At 41.1% G+C, this 20,791-nt stretch overlaps 1 protein-coding gene across 1 annotated transcript in view; it reads left to right on the top strand.

Annotated features, from left to right (window-relative positions):
* tln2b (talin 2b) overlaps positions 1-20,791 on the top strand; it is a 208,370-nt gene that overhangs the window by 46,006 nt on the left and 141,573 nt on the right. The window contains exon 2 of the mRNA XM_022672212.2: positions 8,929-8,977. The gene's annotated coding sequence lies outside the window, so the exon portion shown is untranslated. The remainder of the gene's footprint in view (positions 1-8,928; positions 8,978-20,791) is intronic.

The following is a 20,791-nucleotide window of genomic DNA, read 5'->3' as shown; positions in this document are numbered from 1 at the left end:
TAATAATATAACTGATATACTGTGAAACCTTCAGAATCTTAAAAATACAGTCATATACATTTGTGGTCATACTGCCCCCCAGCACTGTGTAAAACCAACAACCACTCAAAACCATTTTTTTAACACACAAACTGAGTTAATCAGAATAACAGAGTACACTTAAAGAGCACGGCTCTAAATTTTTAAAAATGGCAGCATAATTGTAGCGCTGTAATGGCCAGGCTCAGCAGGAGCGTGCTGGAGATTTGAGGCAGCCATGTGTTTTCAGTGGACCCCTCCTGGTGCAGCACTAAACCTTTGGCCAACTGGCAGGGGCTGCAAGTCCATGGTCCCTCCAGCATGCAGGCAGAATTAACACACAGATGAAATATATCATTAGCAGCCACGGCTGGTAGATCACGGTTAACGCCCTGTTGCAGAAGCCGCATAAGGCTCTCATTAGTTCCTCATCGTCTGCATCATCATTAGGTCCGCGTTGTGTGCGAGACTGAGAGGAGCTCTGTTGTTGTTTTTGTTGACCCTGTTGGCTCCTCGTGTCCTCGGGGCACTTGTTATGTCAAAGGCGCTCACATGAGCAGTGTTACGTGATTTTCAGCTTTGTTTCATGGACTGCAAGCAAGTCAGCTTCAGTTAACTTCAGAGAAAAATAACAGGAAGAGTAGTAGACAATAATAAAAGAGCAGAATAGAAATGTTTCAGAGGCTCTTTGGGTTGATTTGGAGTTTGAGTGCAAAAAAAGAGAGATTAAATTATTGTGTCTTTATCACCATATAGCTAAGTAACTAAGTATTATTGTTAACGAAAACGAACGAAGTAACGAAAACTGAAAGTGAAAGTTCTCCTTAAAAACTAAAAAAGAAAAAACTAAAACGAACTGAAATTACAGATTGAATACCCTCATTTTCGTGTTTAATTAATTTATTAATAAATAAATATAATAAGTAAGTAAGCAATGAAATTATTTTGTCATATTTTTCAAAGAATAACTGAAAATACTCAAATGTGGTATATCGTGATATAAAAAATTCCATATCGTGATTTTTCTCATATCGGCCAGCACTTGTGTCTTAAATGAATGAACACGTGGCGGCATTCACATTTAGCAGCACACAAATCTTTGCACTAGTAATATTTTTTTTCCCTTACTCAGAACTCCGTGTTAATAACTGCAAAAAAAAAAGCTAAAAAAAGATACACCCTTTGAGCCAAACAGTAATCTGTTCTGAACAGTGTCTTTTGTGATCCAAGGAGAACCCGTTAATATGTATAAGCAAGTAAGTATTAGATTATCATTATATCAGTGATATGATAAATCATGTCTTAAAATGACAATAATATGGTTTATTGAAATAATAATATAATCCTGGTACAATATATATTGTCAGATTAAAAAATAGTTACTGTGACTGGCAAGCCCAGCATGACCATGCAGGTCAAGCAGCAGAACCAGCAGCGTGACCAATATCATCAATCTAATTGACCAGATGGTTGGGTAACCAGCTAGCTTACCAGCACAGGATAATATTTTACCCTTTAATGAACGACCAGCTTTTCAAGCCACTTGACCATCAGTGACCAGCTTCCAACAAAAGCTAGCCTCGTGCTGGATTTTTCAGCTGGGTGGTGAATATGCTCAGATGTTGTTTTAAACAATCCTGATATTCAGTGCTAAAATTGTGCAATCTGTTTTCCTTTTTTGATTACCTCTGCTATAATTGGCTGGTTTACAGCAGAGAACTACCTTGTTTCATAAAGCATCACTGGTCAACACATTTGTGCAGTCAAAAACATTTAATGTTTTTTTTTTTTTTAATCTGGTATAGGGGAAAAAAGTGTTCAAGATCTACGTCCGAGTATCAGCACTGATAATAGTGATAATAGTGTCAGTAGTGGAAAAAAATGTTGGAATGATTCCCAACTCAGTTCCCAACAGTTGTGATATATATAAAAGCATGAACTGTGTCTAAAAGCGATAAACACAATCCATCATTTCATGGCAGTGCTGTTGTTGAGGGTTGTATTAGCCACCCAGCCTGGTCCAGCTTTTGCATTCGTGTCAGTCCTCAGTGACACTGCTTCACCCGTTCATTTATCACATCCGCGAATAGCGGCATCGCTCCTCCGGGGCTGAAGTCCTGTATCCTTCAACTCCAGCTCCAAACAAGGGACTCATTCCAGAGCACAGAAAGATTCCTTCAATGCCCAGCGGAGCTGACGTCACCGAGCAGCCGCTAGCTGAACTGTGGTGTTGCTGCCGCTGACCCAGACAAAGTGTGGCTTTTATTCTCATGGCCTTGAATTCTTCGAGTCTTTTGGATTCATTCCTTCTGTCTTGTGTCTCTGGTGGTCTTTATAGTTTTGACTTGAGTAATTTTCCGTGATGTATGGAGGAATGCGGTCCCTGAAGTACAATGCCTGCGCTTCTTGCCTTACGACCTATAGAACACCAGTTTGAGAGGATATGACTGCGCTTATTGTTCCACCGTGTCATGCGTGTGACAGATGTGTACATTTTGAAATCTATAGGTGTCCATAAATACATGTATATTACATTAAGTCTTTACCACGGACTCTTTCAGGCTTTCCCTGAATGCAGATTATCTGCGAGGAACGCTGCCATACATTCTGGAGCTGAGTGAGATCTGGCTATTTTAGATTACTATAAGACAAATGAAGAAATGTTTTTCAGTCCTTTGAGTCATGCTCTCTCTCTCTCTCTTGCTCTTTTGCTCTCGCACTCTTGTTTCTCTCTCTCTCTCTCTCTCTCTCTCTCTCTCTCTCTCTCAAGCCCACTCTGGAACCGACAGGCTGCAAAATGGCTCTCCAGTGGTCCCCAGGCTGCAGCAAAAATTATAAATCATTGCACAGTTTTATGGATTCGTCTCGCAAAGTGTACGGAACTTCGCAAAGTGCAGCCTGCGCAGGAAGAGATGGGATCGGCGTATAGACATTGCAGCGAGTGTGTTTAAATAACGTACACTCCTCCTTTAAGTGTGTTTTACGCTAAGCCGCCCTGTCAGCAGCACCATCTCATCTCCGAGCCCTCTAGTCCACATCTTTCAGACACTGCAGGGAGCAGAACGTCATGCCGAATCTAGTGTGGAGTATAAGCACATTACTCGATCGCTTCACATTTCCAGAGGGCCTGGAAGCAGAAGGCAAGTCCTGTGAACTGTGTTTAAGGCACACAGCACTGTACCTTCTGAGAGTTTTGCGGTGTGTTTGGATGCTGGTGGAAGATGCAGGATCCACATTGCGCTAGTCCCTTAAGAATGGTGATTGAAAAACTTATCATTGGTAACGTACAGTAATTAATTCAGCGTATAAATGCATGCTCTGAATCAATTGGTCTGATAATGACATTTTAAACAAACTATGCAACGAAATAACGAGTTGCTTTATATGAATGCACAGCTGGTAGTATCTAGTGATGGGACGATACACTTTTTTCAGCTCCGATCCGATACCGATATAAAACTGATATAAGATTGCCGATACCGATACAAATACCGATACTTTTAGTCTATTAATAGTACTATGATTAAGGTTAAATAATGAGGCTGAAACAGACCACACAGCCCTTTTAAGAGTATCCACAGGTGCATTTAATGTAAATGCATTCAAAAGTCATTTATTTGACACACTTCATATGCAATTACACAATAGTTTCCTTTCAAATAAAATGTTTGAATTTTTATTAAATATAAAAAAAGTAAAATATTAAATACGTTAAATATTAAATTAAGGGCATTTTTTGCAACGGTTGTGCAGGAGACTTTTATTTTGACAGGTAGCGTAGAGGATTAGCTGCAATAGCTAACGGCTAACTGGCGATGCTAACTGTATTTCCGAGCTAAATTAATCACTGTTTTTTAATAACAGATTGATTTCTTAGTGCTGGTTAGGGTTGGTAGGATCTGTGGTTTGATATTAGATGTGGATTATGGCTGTAGTTCACTTAAGATAGTTATTTATTACATTCACAATGCCGGAATGATTTTGCTAGCTAGGCTAACAGACTGCAGATCTTAATGGAGATGGCTAACGGCTAAGTGGCAATGCTAACTGTATTTCCGAACTAAATTAATGACTGTTTTTAATAACAGATGGGTGTGTTTGTGCTGGTAAGTGTTTGTAGATGCTGTGGTTTTATAGGATACGTGGATTATGAATATAGTTTACTCCAGTCTGTAGTTATAATACCTTCACAACACCGGAATGCAGCTGCTGTCAGTTCAGTGCTAGCTAGGCTAACAGACTGCTGGTGTTAATCTGTTTACCTCTCAGACGCTGACTTTACGTGTACCATTCTGCTGTACAGCGTTTCCAAAGTGAAAACTCTCCAGATAATGGACTTTTTTTGTAGATAAACAGCTAAAGTTACTCAGTCAGCTGCAGACTGAAGCTGCTGGGGGTTCAGGGTAAACTGTTAAACTGGAATCCTGATCAGGGATGCGTTTTGTGTTAACGTTATGGCGGGTTTATTGTTCAGCTCAAGCTTTGGACTGGAATATGGACCGGTAAGTGGATCGGCAGCGCCCGCCCGATATCCGATTCGTCGGATTACGTCAATATCGGCCCCGATACCGATATTGTATCGGATCGGTCCCATCTCTAGTAGTATCATTATTCTTAGCTCTCAAACGCCTTTGGAGTCTGTAGTTTTAGCTATTGTTCAGGATGAGGAACAATAACAATGTCTCATGGTTCCTTTGACCTTCATTGGCCCTGTTTAAACCTTGAGATGATCTAAAACAATACACTGTGTTGTTTATCATATGCAGTAGAAGAAAAAACACACTGCTGAGATCAGTTATTACAAAGGGACGGGTAGGCAAAGGAAGACCTCCACTGCTGATAGCAGAAGAATCCTCCTTAATCATCTTCAGTCCAACAGATCAGAAACACGCATTTAGGATGTAGACAACTTAATGAACATGATGAAAACCACTTAACAGAATGTGCAGAATTGCAAATTTGCTACAATAAAGAAAACTAAAAGATCCTGCAGATTAGTACCTCATCTGTGAAACGTGGTGGTGGGGTGTCATGACTTGGACATGCCATATACTAAATGGCTGCCACAGGTTCTGGTGCCTGTTTGTTGCTGACAGCAACAGCAGCATAATGAATTCTGAAATGTATAGGGACATCTTATCTCCTCCTACTGGAGTTCAGTATATGCTTCCAAACTTGGTGGCACTTCATTTCAGTGCAAGATAATGTCCTACATGCATATCCTTTATATTCTCCTTTATATCCAGGTCAGTGGAGCCTTTTTTTCTCTTCCGTGTGGCATGCTCTCACTTTTGGAAAGTCTGTGTAGATCATATCACAGCTTCTGTGTATATATTTTTCCAATCCTGTTCCTTATTGTGTTAGATAAGGTTAAATATGTCATTGCCTGTATTTTATAGGGATTTCATTATTATTTTTTTTAATTCATGAGCAAGGCTGCAGGGCTGCTGCTGCTGCTTAGTCCTCTATGGCTTGGGTGGTCCATCACCTTATTTAGTAGCTGAATTACATTGACCGCTGCACAATTTAATTTGTATGTCATTTAATTTGTTTTTTTCAGATGATTTAATAGTGTTGTCTGCTAACCCAGTAAGAAACTATGTTGTGCTAACAGGCATCAATATTACTCTTGCTCCGAGCCAAACATTTGGCAGCGTGCGCTGTGTTTGTGTTTTTGTTTGTCTTTTCCTATGTGGATTCTTTGTGCCGTGTCCAGCTAGATTGGGTAATATACGCAGGCCGGATTCAGTTTCCCCGGCCGCAGCAGAAAAGGCAAGCTGTCATTTCCCTTGTTTCACAGTGTCTTGTGGAGCTGCGTTGTGGAGCGATGGCCTGGTGTATATCTTATCTTTCAACCTCTGTTTCAACTGTGCCTTGAAAACTTGTAAATACTCGCAGACTGTTTATGTAAACAGCTCTTACCCTTCATCAGGACGTTCCTCCCTGACTGAGCGGCTTCGCCGAGATGCAATGGCACTGCGCACTCCTTCGCACCAGTTTACACTCCCACATATATACAGTGTACAGTTTCTACCGCAACTCTCTGCATGAAACTTTGGCGTGTTGGGGTTGACTGAGTTGTGTAATTGGTTGTTTACTGTAGCTGCAGTCAAATCTCGCTGTGCTTTGAAACGTTACTTGGAAAGAAATACTTGGCATCCTTTCTACTGGTGCCCTATTGGTAGAGCGACCGGGAATAGGCCCTGACCTGAGACAAAATGAGGATGTTTAGAAGAAGCTGCTTGTATAGCAGTGCAAAAAAAAAAAAAAAAAAAGCCAAGCACCATGTGGAAGCGGTTGGCAGTGTGTCTAGGTCTATGCTGAGAGGAGTATTGGGCAGCCCTCTAAGCTCATTACAGTAATCAGGTTAAAGGGATGGGCTTTTGGGAATGGCTGGGCCTCAGGCTCTGTGCCTCTGGCTACTCGCATTACTGGCTGTCCCCTGCTGAGGGGCTAGGGACTGAGTACCCCCAATTCATCACTCAAACCACTCTTCAACCTCTCGGTGACCTCTTCTCAACCATCTGACTGTTCTCCAGTCTTTTTACAACCTCTTCTAAACATCTCCAATCTCTGTTCTGCCTTACCTCAACATCACACTAATCTCGATGTAACTTCCAAACCTCCAAACCACCTGTTTACCCCCCCTGCAGATACATAACAGTTTTAGACGATATTGTGACCTTAAATGTTTGTCATCTGACATCATGATCAACGTTCAACCTGAAATTAACGTCTATTAACGATGGTGGCCAGCTGGGCCAGCTTGTCTACCACCTCTCTTCAACCTCGTCCCAACTTCTCCCCTCTTTTTAGATTCATCCATGCCTCCAACCTTAATCCCATCTTTATACCTTTTAAAAAAAACGTAATCCGTTTTTTCTACCAATCTATTCAGCTTCAACCCTACAGCCATGCTTTTCTGCAACCTTATCCTTAAAACACAACTTCTTTGCTCATCTCTCCAGCCTCACATATACTTTATTACCTATGTTTCCAACCTTAACCCCATGTTCATATCTCTGCTCAAACTCATCCCAACATCCTACCTCTATTTAGCCTCAGCCCATCCTCTCTTATCAACTTTAAACTCATCCCATCTTCACTTTAGTTCTCTCTCTGCTTATCTCTCAACTTACGCCTACCTGGTTATCGGTCTTCAACCTTGCCTTATCTTCCTATCTCTGTTAAACTTAATCCCTAACTTTTTACTTTTATGCATCTTAAAAGCCTCATCCATATCTTACAAATTCATTCTTTCCTCTAACCACATTCTTATCTGCCTCACCCTACCTCAGTTCATCTCTCTAATGTCTTTCCTGCTTCCCAGTTTTCCTCCACAACTTCCATACTGCCAAGTCTGATGTCTACCACCTCTCTCCAACCTCATCATTACTTTCCCAATTTTTGTTCACTTCATCTCATCTTAACTGCCTCCCTCCAACCTCATTCTTATCTCAGTCTCCCTCACCCTACCTCATTACCATCTCTCTAGTATCTTACCTGCACCCTAGTTCTCCACAATTTTGAAACTGCCAAGCCTGATGTCTACCACCTCTGTTCAATCTCATCATTACTTTCCTACCTCTCTTTTGCATAATTTTATCTTAACTGCATCATTCCAACATCATTCTAATCTCTCTCTCTCTTGGTCCCCAAACTCTCTACACAACTTCCAAACTTCTGACCTGTTTTTCTCAACTTATCTACTATCTCTCTGACCTCACCCCTACATCCTACCTCTCTTTCACTTTGTACTTTCTTATATGCATCTCTACAACCTCATCCTACCTATCTTTATACTTCCCTGCATCTTAACTAACCCCTCACGACTTACCTCAACCTCACAAACTTTCCTCTCTTTTAATTCACTCTTTTATACCTTCTTTTTTTCAACCTCTTCGACCTCATCCTCAGCCTCTTTTTGGCAGTCTCTCCAATCTTATTCTTGCCTGTGTCTCCAACCTCAACCCACTTTCTTATCTCTGTTACTTCTCCACAACCATATCTTTACCTCACATCTTTCCAAAATCACCCAAACTCCTTAACTTTCTCCAATTTCCTCCATACGTCACATTATCTCTCAGACTGCTGTGCAACCTCACATATATATATATATTTTTTTACTGAACCTCAGACCTATACCTCGCAATCTCTTTACAGGCATACCATGTTTTTCCTTTCTATCCTTGGTCACCACTCTTTTGCAGTCCATTGACTTTAAAAATAGCCTAGTTTCCGGTCTGACAATAAAAATTGCACATACAGACAAAATCCTGATAGCTGTGTCCAGTATATCGGGTAATTTACCATCAAATGGTCCATATCTTTTGGTGAAATGTCTGTTATGCTAATCTCTTCTTTATCTCTTTTTTTTTATCTTATCACTCTCCATCCAACATGTCCCCCTTTTCACCAACCTTTTCTCAATCTCATCCTAAATTTCCCTTCCTTCTTCCCCCTCAACTCTTGTTCAAGCTACTTCCCTGCCTCTTCCATTTCTCTTCCCCTCTGTCTGACCTCTCCCCCACACTAATGACTGCCTCAGATGACCTCTGATGCACTACCACTTACGCTGGTCTAATGAGCAGGCTGTAATAGTAAAGATATGATATCCAGAAGGACATTCATACACAAACCTACAGTATAGCTGCAGTGGCAACAAAGGCTCATTATCTTAATTCATTAGTGTATTATAAGTTATGTAACTACGTGTGCAGTTTTGAGTGCAGTATTTAAGCTGCAGCTTCTCCAGATCTGGACTGGCTCTGATTCACAGGCATTGTGTTAAGTGCTATTATCAGAAAGTGCTCTGCTGAAGAACAGTGATTCAGCAGGAATCTGGTGTCAATCCTGCTGATAAGCTTCCTGTTCCTAACTGGCTTTGTTTTGTTGTTGTTTTATTTCCAGCCGTGGAGAGCCGCTGAAGTCCTTCACCATTGTATGTCCAAACAATAAGGTAAGGCTCATTTACCTCGTTTACTTCTAATCGTTGGACAACAGTGTGCAATTACCGAACGGGTAATGATTAGCGCAGACTGCTTTTAATGGGGTTTTGTTGGTTTTTCTCTCTTTAGGGTTTTATTAACTCTCAGTTCCTCAGTTGGATATTCAGGTTTTGTCATCCACTGGTCCAGGTGTTCCCAGTCAAAGTGCGCGCGGTGTTGCTGGTGATTAGTGTTGAATGTCACAGTCAATGAGCGCTGACTTATTCGGAGAGTTGGTAATGAAATGCAGGGCTCCTTTGTCGCGCCTAGCAGGGGCCCGGTGCTCTGAATAGTCCAGCGCCGCTCAGAATGAGGCCTTATGCTCTGCCGACTGAAGCCAAGCGAAAGCCACCGGCCCTGGGAAAGGCCCAAGCTCTGGTTGCCATGGCAACCTGCGGATGTGGCGCATGAAATAGTGCCGCCTGCGAGTCGCTAACAAAGCGTGGCAGCATCCTTCCCTCCTTCACGTGCTGGGGCTCTAATCCTCCGGCTGCTCTATTATTTTTTTTTCAGTTTTTTTATTTTTTTATTATTTATTACGTTTTTTTCCCCCCTGTCTTTCCTGCTCTTGCTCTCGCTCTATTACTCTCTGTATCAGGAGCTCTGTGGAAGCAGAGCTCAAAGAGGCCTTTGCTTTTTCTCCAGGGTTTTCTGGCGAAGTCCTCCCCTGTGGTCTTCACAGACATTTGGGGTGGCCGCTGTGGAAGAAAATGCAGGGCCAGCTGTGTGGAGAGACTGGACTCTAGCCCCACATGCAGGGCTTTGTAGGGCAAGCGACATCTCAGCCCAGCAGTGCCGTGATGGCTTTAAGGGGGAGAGTATAAATGCACTCTAGTGGTTTAGTAGTCTGGGAGCTTATGAGGCATGCCGCTCTTTGATAGCCGTCTGCCTGTTAGCTTGTGTTATTCACACATGGGAAGTGCTCGTCTGGAGATGGACCGTGACTGGCACGGCTAATCGTCCTTGCTGTATTTACGAGCTGTGCTCAGGGGTACGTCAGGTGTGGATGGTTTTTGTCTGCGTGTTGGAATCCGTTATTGACTAGTGCTGTCAACGTTAACACGTCAGTGCATGTGATTTAAGCTGGAAACGTAAATTATTTTTTGTGTGTATCATTGCAAGTTATTAGAACACGTTTAACGTTTTCCATTATTCTGATAATGTTGCTGCAACATCATTTAAGTTAATGTTTTAATATTTAGTGAATTTTACAAATGTTACTTTTAATGTTTCCATGATTTTTCTCATTCCTCTAGCTGAAAACGTTAAAAATGAAAAAAATATTCTGATAACTTTGTGACATAAACCACACATTGTGTCGCACGTTTGTAGGACGTTCCTGGAAGATTATTACTGAAACGATACAGGCTAACCTTTCTGGAACCTTAGGGGCATAGCATTGACTGTGCAAAGATATCACTATTCATTTTTACAACATTAGGAGAAGAATACATTGTTAAATTAATTACTTAATTAATTAAATAATTAAATTCCTGAAGATATCTTTATCTGTCTATAATATTCATTCATTTCCACTGAGTAAATTGTGCAGTCTTTTCCCTTGTTCTACCCATTTCTTGGTGCTCGTCAGTTGACTTATCAGGAACTACCTAAAGGTGCTGTGCATGTGAAAACCTTTTTGTTTATTTATTTTCTTATAAACTACCTGTGCACTTTTAACGTTCTCAGTGCCTTGTTTTAAATGTCAGATCCCTCAGATTTCTACCAATAAAGTGTGTGGCTACTTTAAGCTTAATTGTGTTAAAATACGGATTTCTTTGCATGGGAAACTCTATGCCCCTGTTACAAGCGTTGTAAGCCTGTTGGGAGCATTGGGTAAAAGTGCTGTATTTTAGAATGCTGTGGGTGAAAGGAGGTGGGTTATTTAACAAAGGTTTGTAATTAACATCATTAACATGTTTCACTACACCTCAAGTCCATTTCACACTGAATTTCTCCTTCAAATTCATGATTAGTCACAGATTTTTGCCAGGATGAATCAGATTTTTGTAGTCAATTGACAGCAGTTTTATGGACATGTAGAATCAGAAGGCAGTTGTGTTAGACTGACAGCTGGGAATATCTCTGTTTTCCTCAGACCCACCCTAATTGCACACGGTCCGACAGCATCGTACGCCTTCAGGAAAGCTCTGTGAAGTGAATAACGCGCAGGGAGAAAAGCGGTTGTTTTCACCTTTTCCAGCCAATTTAAACCGTTTTCAGCTCATGCCGCAAAAAGAAATCCTGTCACGCACACACACACAGACATGTGCACACACACACATCAGGTCTGGATAGCTGTGTATTTAAAACCCTCTGTGTGTTCTTGAAATAATGGATCTGTTGGGTTTGCCTTGGACTCGCAGCCTTTGCTTTTCATTTCTGTCGTTGGGTCTGGATGTTGACCAATCATTAATCATTTGGTGTGAGAGAGCATCCAGTAAGAGGTGCAGGTCTAATTAAATGTTTGGGTGGAGGGGAGGGTGGAAGTAGTCATGCATGAGTGCTTTATCTACTGGCTGGCCTAGCTGTCTCATTTGGGTCGTGTTTGGTTACCTCGGCTCTCTCTCTGCAGGAGGAAAGTTTCACTTTGTTTGCGGGCCAAGTGTGCGGCGTGTGTGCGGGTAATTGGTAGGTAAGAGTAATGGGATGTGGCATGGAGAGGAGTGGACGCGCAGGCAGGGTTGTGTACTGTAGCAGGATGAAAGGGAAGCAGCTGAACGCTAAAACAGACCTGTTACTGTGGGATTGATCTTGAGAGAGAGACTCTGTGCTCACTCGGTTGTTTTAGAAATGAACTTTAGCTAAACTGTAATCCTATATCAATTGTTTCTGATCCTGATTCTGACCCTGTTAAGTAAAGAGTTAACTGTGAAACATATAGATAAAAAGACATTAACTATGATTCAGGTAAACATGCTTCCATATTCATATTGAATACAGTACCCCTCAAAAATATGGATTTATAAGCTTTATAAGCTTTCAGTTGCAAGACAATCAAAAAAGTTGAATGATGAAACTGGCTCTCATCTGGACTGCACCGAAAAAGGAAGACCAAGAGTTATCTCTGTTACACAAAATAAGTTCATTAGAGTTACCAGCCTCAGAAACCGCAAGTTAACAGCACCCCAAATAAGAGCCACCTATGTTTGGATCACTTTAGTACTCATTTAAATGTTGGGAAAAATAACGTTGAATGAGAAGGCTTGTCCAAACTTTCGACTTGTGCTGTAAATGTAGCGTTATGAACTAGTCATGCTACATTGCCCATATTGAGTGTGTAAGTGAATGGTCATGTACAGTATTCTTACTACATCCAGTTATCCTGGGCAGGCTCCAGACCCAACAGATCCTAAAGGAGAAGTAGATAATGTGATAAATGTAAGTACTTACCAATAGGGGTGGGCAATATTATATCCTATACAATATATCGTGACACAGAAATATCATGATATTAAAAATCCATATCGTGATAATAGGGCTGTTCTGTCTTAAAAGTAGTCTATTATTTACTGTGAAGCTTTAGGTGTAATTATTGTATAATTGTTTTAGTTTGCAGTTTATATGCATGCTCTAAATATTCTGCAATATTATTTGCTGCATTATATTATTTTATGCTATATTATTTATTTTGCCACATTATGATTATTCTGTTATACTATTATACTATATTCCCGAAATGAATTAATTATTTTAGTTTTCCTATATCGCCAAGTATATTGTTATCGCAAAAATACCCCGAAATATCGTGATATTATTTTAGAGCCATATCGCCCACCCCTACTTACCAATATATGTGGCACTCTAAATAGACTGTTGCTTACCTTCTGGGAAAAAAAAACTGCAATAAAAATAAAGCCTAGGTAAAACCTAGGATATGCTGTATTTGCTGGTACAGTGGGTGGCATACAGTAGAAGTGGAACTAAATATTTTTATTGCGATATATCATATTTCACACTATAAGGCGCACTATCAATAAACATCTATTTTATGGTATATTTTCATACATAAGGCGCACCGGATTATAAGACGCATTATATGCGACACTAGTAACTAGTAACTAGTTGTAGGAACAGGGGTGTCACCATTTTTTTCTTCTAAATTGGCCTGTAAAGATAAGCTAATTCAAATAAGTACTGGATGTTAATCTACACAGATTTCTCTCCTGAAAACAGTGTTTTGGGTAAGTAAAGCTCTTCTGTTTATTTACAGTAAGCATAGATTTCCAGATTTCCACTAAAGCTGGAGCATTAGCATTAGCGCCTACTGAGAAACCCAGAGTGCTCTGGTAAGCCAAGGGGATATTAGCTAGCGGTTCATCCCACGTATCTTGTTTTAACATGGTAAATGCACAGGCTACAGTCTGATATACTCTCCTCTGAACAGCAAAAGAGCTAGTGCTTAGTGCAGTTAGTGGCTAATGATAATACTGCTCCAGCAGTGCTAGCCGGGGTTAGCAGCAGGCTACAAGCCGATAATACTCACCTCTGGACGACCAAAGAGCAAGCGCTTCGCACAGTTTGCAGTTAATGCTAATACTGGTGGAGAACTAAACTGAAACTAGCCTTATTTTACTGCTTTACTGCTCTGTAGAACCTGACAGGTAAAATTCAAACAAAAGACTGACAATTTCTGGGAAAATTAAAGGATTTGAAGTGTAAAATATAGTGCAAAAAATACTGTAGTTTTTATTTACCATAATTTTTTGATATGTGCTGTAAAATCTTTTTTTGGAACTTAGGAGCTGTAAACTTCCCAAGACTAACTAAGGTACTACTTCATTACTCCACATCATGTTAATAATCAAATGGATAGAGTAAAGCTATGGTGAAGAAAATTGGTTGTCAGATTCTGTTAAACTGAAACCAATAAACCCCATAATTTCTGGTATTTTATTCTCTTCAGTAACACAGGTGCTCTGAAGTATTGTAAAAAATGGTCTTGCAACATATGAAAATATATCCTGTTAACAGAAACAGTACATAGTGCTACACTCTGGTACTGTATTTGCCATACTTTCTGTCCTGCATTAATACATTTGGTCTGAGATGCTGGAAATATTGAGGGCAGGTAATGCACATATGTGTAGTGACTGAGTTTAGTTTTGTGTGCTGGTGCTCTCAAGCGTTCTGTCCCCTTTTCCCTACTGTCTGCAGGAGCTCCTGCTAAGGAGAGGCGACAGACGGCTTCCCCAGTCGCTCTTTCAATTTTTTACACCTGGTCAGGGCAGATCAGACTCATTCCACCCAATCACGTCTCCTCCCCACCAGGCTCTCCACAGGGGTGCTGCTCTCTCTGAAAGCTTTTAAGGCGGGCTGCCTCTGATTTCAGCGCTCACTCTTGCTTCCAGACGAAAGTAGTGGAGAAAGCTGGGTTTATGTAAAGCAGCCGTGATGTCCCTCAACTTGTACTGTTGAGTTGTGGACTTGTTTATAATTCAAATAATTAAGTATGATCAACGGTGCATCAGAATCGGAGATGTGAGCTAATGTCAGCATTTTATTTTTCAATGCTGATACCAATACAGTTACTAAGGTAATAGCCTCTCATTGGATAATTACTGCATGCGTGATTATGTTTCATCTGGCACCAAGTTATTTAACTGATCCAGTGAGTTTCTTCTCATTTTTTAAACAACCATGTAGAAAGACACATCCTGTGGCTGTAGAAAAGAAGTTAATCTATTTCGTAACAAAAAATTATTTTAGTCAGTTTAAAATGGATGGACAAAGCCAATTTAAATAAAAATCACTGTAGACAGTGTGGGACAGTGTTTGAATTGTAGTTTTTAGGGATCTGTCACTGCCGATGCATTTTGAGATTATCATGTGATAAATATTGTGCATCATTAAAGTATTTGTTTAATATTTTGATTATAACATTTTGCACAGGCCTGCCTAAAACAGCATGCAACTGTGTATCTATCTAAGTAACGTTTTTTTGTGTGTATTCAAGTAATTTATATATTTTTAAATCAAATACTATACCACTATTTGTGTTTTTTTTTTTACTGACTCTGCAAACCAGACTGGATTATGTTGTTTGAGATCGATAAAGTCAGAATGCTGCTGCCTTTAATTACAAAATTTTCACAACATAATATTTACACAAGACTGCATTCTCTGGAGAGCCTTCCTTTCAGAAACCAAACCATTTCCACATGAACAAGCATACACGGATGGTAACCTGTGTAGCAGAAATTATGAAATGGTAGTTTAAAAACTCCATATGTATTATGTATTCCTCAGCCCTGATATCTGCCTAGAAGATTACAAATGTAGTAAACTGTTACTGTAACATCCTGTACACACGCATTGCACACAGATGCAGTGGTTGTGTTTCCCCCTAAACCAGGCATAGGCAAGAGAAAAAAAGAGGAAGGTAACATGACATGCTGTCATGACAACAGAGGTGCAGCAGTAAGAAAAATAAACCCCACAGTTTTCGACTCTAACCCCCCCAATCACCAAGCTCAACAGCACATCGCCTCTTCCAAAACTTATGGTCTAGAGTCAGCTGACTAGATGACCATACAAAGCTCTAAGACACAAGACCAGAGCCCAATATCAGTCAACCCAAGCATGTTTTAAGGTAGGTGGTGTACAGAGGATTTCCACTGGGACTCCACAAACGTTGCCTTGGGGCTCTGTGGCTGCTTAAGTAATGTACCCTGAGGGAGGCAATGGGATCAATGTGTCCTTTGGGACATGTGGCTGTGCCAGTTCTCTGTACTTTCAGGACACACAGTGGTGCTTCAGTGGTGACCTGCTCCGGCCAGCCCAACCATGGGAAGTCCTCGGGTTCCGTTGTGGCCACATGCACCTCAGGGTGCCCTTCCTACCTAGTAAACCTTGCCTGCAGCCAGGGGCAAGTGGCATGGGAGTAGTAGCAGGTGCTGAAAATCTTGGCACCTGCAGGGGACTCTCAGCCTCAGAGGAGAGAAAAAAGGGGTAAAAGGGACAAAGGTACAGGGCCACAATAACTACTTATGACGAGGGAAAAAGACAGTGCCGCCCCCTCTTGCTCCAACCCTTGGGTAGTAGGTAGGGACAAGCTCTTACCCACCATCCTGTAAATCAAAGCAGGCTTCCTCAGCATGATCCTCTCTAGCAAACAACACTTCAGTTTGCTCGTAAACAAGTAATATTGGGGGTTTTCCTACAACTGTATCTATTTTTTATCTTTTTCCACATAAGAACTATACAAGTACACTGTCAGAATAGCTCCAGGAAACTGGCAGCCTTTTACTTCATCCTGACACCTGTCCTTGGACTACTGCTCTGCTAGCATACAACCATTTACAACCTCTGTGACACAAATCCCATCTTCTTCCCATTTCCCTGCACGGCGTCATGTGTCCTACCTATGTTCTGTCCCCTTTTTTTCCCCTCCCTCACAGCCTCTGCTCCACCGTGTCTCACCATGTCAAGGTTTCAGTCACTACTCCTCCTGACAGCACAATCAGCAGGTTGACACTGGAGCCCCAGGTCCATTCTGAGACCTCTCTCTCCTGGCTGAGTGCCCCTGCTTTAGCTGCTTCTGCTGGATGATTGCACTGATCGCTGATTTACTCACCATGTCATGTGACTTGAGATACTGCTCACAAATGGCCAGAGGTCAGAGCGTGCTGTTCAGTACTGATGACCTGTGTACTGGACAAGTAGCCTTAGAAGAAATGAGCAGGAAAGAGGAAATGAGAAACGCCTGCTTCAGGATCAGGCTCTCATTGCGGATCATCATTGCATCAGGATCAGCAGTGATGCATTTTAGTTCCGGATATGTTTATGCATGTTATTTTACAGGCTACGCTATCTAAGGGTACGCTCACATTACCAGGCTGAAGTGACGCAAATCTGATTTTTTTGCTCAATGTGGCTCAGATCTATTTTTTTTTTTTCATGGCTGTGTGAACGTGCCAAATCTATTTTTGTTTTTCAAATCAGATTTGAGTCAGTTTCATAAGTGGTCCTAAATCAGATACGTATCTAATCAATGAACATGCGACATGAATGTGAACGCTCAAATCAGAATTCATGCGTCTTTTTTCTTTTACGCATGCGCCACATGCTTCCCTCTCCTACCCACACAGCAAAAGCAAACCGCCTGGCCTTTTTTCACCTCCTCAACCAGAGCATGTACTTCAGATGAGCTGTTTGCTCTTCTCACTCGAGCAAAAAATGCTCCACATAAGTTTCAGGGACACATTCGTTTACATTACACACAGATACAGGTCATTTACATTTGTGAATGTAAGAACTGTCAAGATAGCCAAATCCGATCTCACCAAAATATTAGATATAAACAATGTGGCTTGTAATGTAAACGTAGCCTTAGACTAATAGTAAAGTCATCCAAACTATGAAGAAACAACAAGAACAAAGATTTATATGTATTTTATTAGGCACATCCTGCTTAGATGAAAGCTTTGCACACCTTGGCTGGATTTTCTCAGTCAGTTTTATGAGGTAGAGTCACCTGGAACTTCACTTTGCTTTCAGTTAACAGCTGTGATAAACTTGTCAAGAGTTAATTACTGAAATTTCTGGCCTTCTTAATGTACTTGTGACCATCAGTTGTAAAGTTGTGAAGAGGTAGAGTTGGTATACAGTGAATAGCTCTATTTGAGTAATGTTCGAATCCATATATATCAAGAACTGCTCAACTAAATCAAGAAAAAAATTACTTGAAATCAAGGTCAGTCAATGAGAAAAAAAAATAACCTTTAAAAGTTCGTTTAGGTGCAGTTGCAAAGACCATCAGAAATGTTAAGATGAAACTTTCTCTAATCAGGACCACCGTAGAAAAGGAAGACCAAGAGTTACCCTCAGAATTCAGTCACCAGCCTTAGAAACCACAAGTTAACAGCACCACAGATAAGAGCACTTAAATGCTTCACAGTATTCAGTATTGAGTATTTTTTTTTGTTTTTAACACATTTAAGTTTCTGTATGATTCATTATGTGTTACTTTATAGTCTGGATGACTTCAGACAGAATTAAAGCATTGAATGAGAAGATGTGTCCTAATTTTTGACCGGTAATGTACTGGTATATATGGGCCTTTCACACGGAACAGCAGAGTATGATGGCTTCTACCAGTAGTAAACCTGTACATAAAACCTGGTGGATAAACTTGATTACTGTATATTTTATTCCAAAGTTAGGTCATTAATTTGACAAGGATTGGCTACAATCCAGCTATACCCAGGGGAAATGGATGCACTGTAATATGCACAAACACATGCATGTAAAACACTGGGGGGTGGGGTGGGGTCAGTGTTTCTATAATTGAGTCTTCTTTTGTTTCTCGATGGACAAACAAAAGCACAAATAGCCCACAACAACAGGACAATGTTTCTGCTTGATTTGATTACATAGCTGTGAGTGGGTTTTGATGTTCTGCTTTAGAGGCAGCAAGCTAAAGGCTAAGCCCCTCCTCCTCCCTCTGACTGACAGACTCTCAGCGGACAGCAGAGTGAGCAGGCTGCAGACAGCCGGAGCTAGAAAGCATCTTCCCAGGCTGATTGATAATGTCAGCTGTCTGCCACACATCAAAAAATAATCTCCCTCCATCCCTTTCTCTCTAACTCACACTTGCCGCAGTGTGTAGGACACAGATCGGAGGTTTTGTTGCCGTTTGAGCAGTGGTGTCATCAGTTTGAATGGGCTAGTCTGTGATTCCTGGTTGTGTGCACGTGGATGTTTGAGTACATGAACTCATGTCACTCACAAAACGTGTGCCATTCAGTCACAGTGGCTCCTCTGTGCTGTTGCTCACCAAAAGAGGAAACATAACGATTATGCGCTCTTTTAAAATGATGCTACAAAGTGCTATAGGTTATGGTACAGGAACTAATATGAAAGCTAAAGAACACTGCACTAGCCTGTAAGATGTGTGTGTAGGACCTTCTGTAAGAGTCGCTTGTTGGTTTACACAGACATTTCTGGCCAGATGCCACTGGTCACAATCATTAAAAAACACACAGTGCTGTAAACTATGGCCTTCGGTAATGGTAATGGCCTTTATAAGGTATTCCCGCTACACAGATGTGAGACTGTGGGTCGAGGGATGTTTAATGCCTGCACAACTTCTGAAATGCAGGGCCCTACTTTAGCGATCTATAGGCAAGTTATCAACTGTGCACCACACAGCTTGATTTAGGGCGTCATTGTGTCTTTGCATCGTAAAGACTGGAAAAGACACACACAAAAGAGATGTACTAACCCTCTTAATTCATCATGGGTGTGTTTTGGGTGTAACGTGAAATCAACCAATCAGCGTTTCACTTGCCATTCCCTTTTAAGAGCCAGGTGCACTCTGACTTTGCCATGTTGGTATCTTAACAACGCAAAAAATTACCTGAACACTTCTCACTTCCAGAAGTGAAAGCATGAAAATAGACTGTACATGGTATGTAAGGCAACAATGAGCATGGTAACGCACTTTGTGCAGGGTGTAAGATGGGGCCTGAGGTGTCCCATCCATCTGCAACCCACTATCAGAAATCACGCTTCAATTCAATTTACATCATATTTCCTTGAGCACACTGTCCAGTGCTCAGACCCAGCTTATAGAGGTTTCTTTACATGACTGTGTGACATCATCTGGCGTGTCTGTGTAAATAATTTTATGTTCCTATGGCAGTTTTTTTTTAAACTATTAATACTCAATGGCTTGCCAGACAGTTTATATTTAACCTAGCCAACTCTTAATGTACAAGGATGGAACTAAAGCTTTCTGGCAGACCCTAAATATACATTTTGAACTGTTTCAGGATTAATAGCCCTTCACTGACTCTAAAGGTTCTATACCAATTTAAAGTTTCATACCCCTGAAGGTTCTTTAAACTTTTAGAGGGTTCTTTAAACTAGCACATATCAGTTGTGAAATGGATTCTCTGATAAACCATTGAATGGTTTATTGGGGGAACAAAACTTGATTTTCTTCGATTTTGAATCTATCCTCTATAGACTGAAATACATTGACATGCCAAAATCATGGGATAGCTGTACGTAAATTCATCATAAGGTGTTACTAAGGGTATTTTAACAATCCTCAATCCGGGGCTCCAAGTGGTCCAGTACACTAAGGCACTGCCACTATGATCACTGGTTTGAATCCCGGTCATGCTGCTTGCCATCAACAGCCGGAGTCTGAGAGAGCACAATTGGCATTTCTCTCTTCTGGTGGGTGGATGCCGCTCTCTCTCAAGATCACTCATAAGGTGATGTCGGTCTACGCACATGTGTCCAAACCAAGTTGCTTTGCTTTCCTCTGAGTGTGCTGACTACTCTGTTAAACTGCATCACTAGAAGTTTAAAGAGAGGCTGTGACTGACTTCACTTGTGTCGAAGGAGGCATGTGCTAGTCTTCACCCTCCTGGTGTTGTGGAATTGCTAGTGCAACTGAGTAGGTGGGGGAATTCGGCCTAGCAAAATAGGGAAGAAAATGGCATAAAAAAAGAAAAGATAATCCTCAATCTATAGTGTCGTGTTTATCGGAAATACGTCATAGAAGGCATTACCACCCACAGTGGACAGCTTCAACAGTAATCACATCCCCATGTAAAGCAGGAGACACCGTACAAATCTCCCACAGGTCAGTGGGGTGATGTTTTTTTAGCTTCCATGAAATATGGCAAAAGTCATGGGACATAGTAGCAATTCTTGTCCTATGACATGAGGCAGGTCAGTGTCAGGTCAGGCAAGATAAGAAGGGACTTTCCAGGTTAATGGGCCAGTTTCTTTCTCTTTTCTTAAGGATTTCTTGGAATAAAAAGTGGACC

The sequence above is a fragment of the Astyanax mexicanus genome, chromosome 2 (assembly GCF_023375975.1).
Source record: "Astyanax mexicanus isolate ESR-SI-001 chromosome 2, AstMex3_surface, whole genome shotgun sequence".
Taxonomy (NCBI): domain Eukaryota; kingdom Metazoa; phylum Chordata; class Actinopteri; order Characiformes; family Acestrorhamphidae; genus Astyanax; species Astyanax mexicanus.
This window is presented reverse-complemented; position numbering and strand designations above follow the sequence as displayed.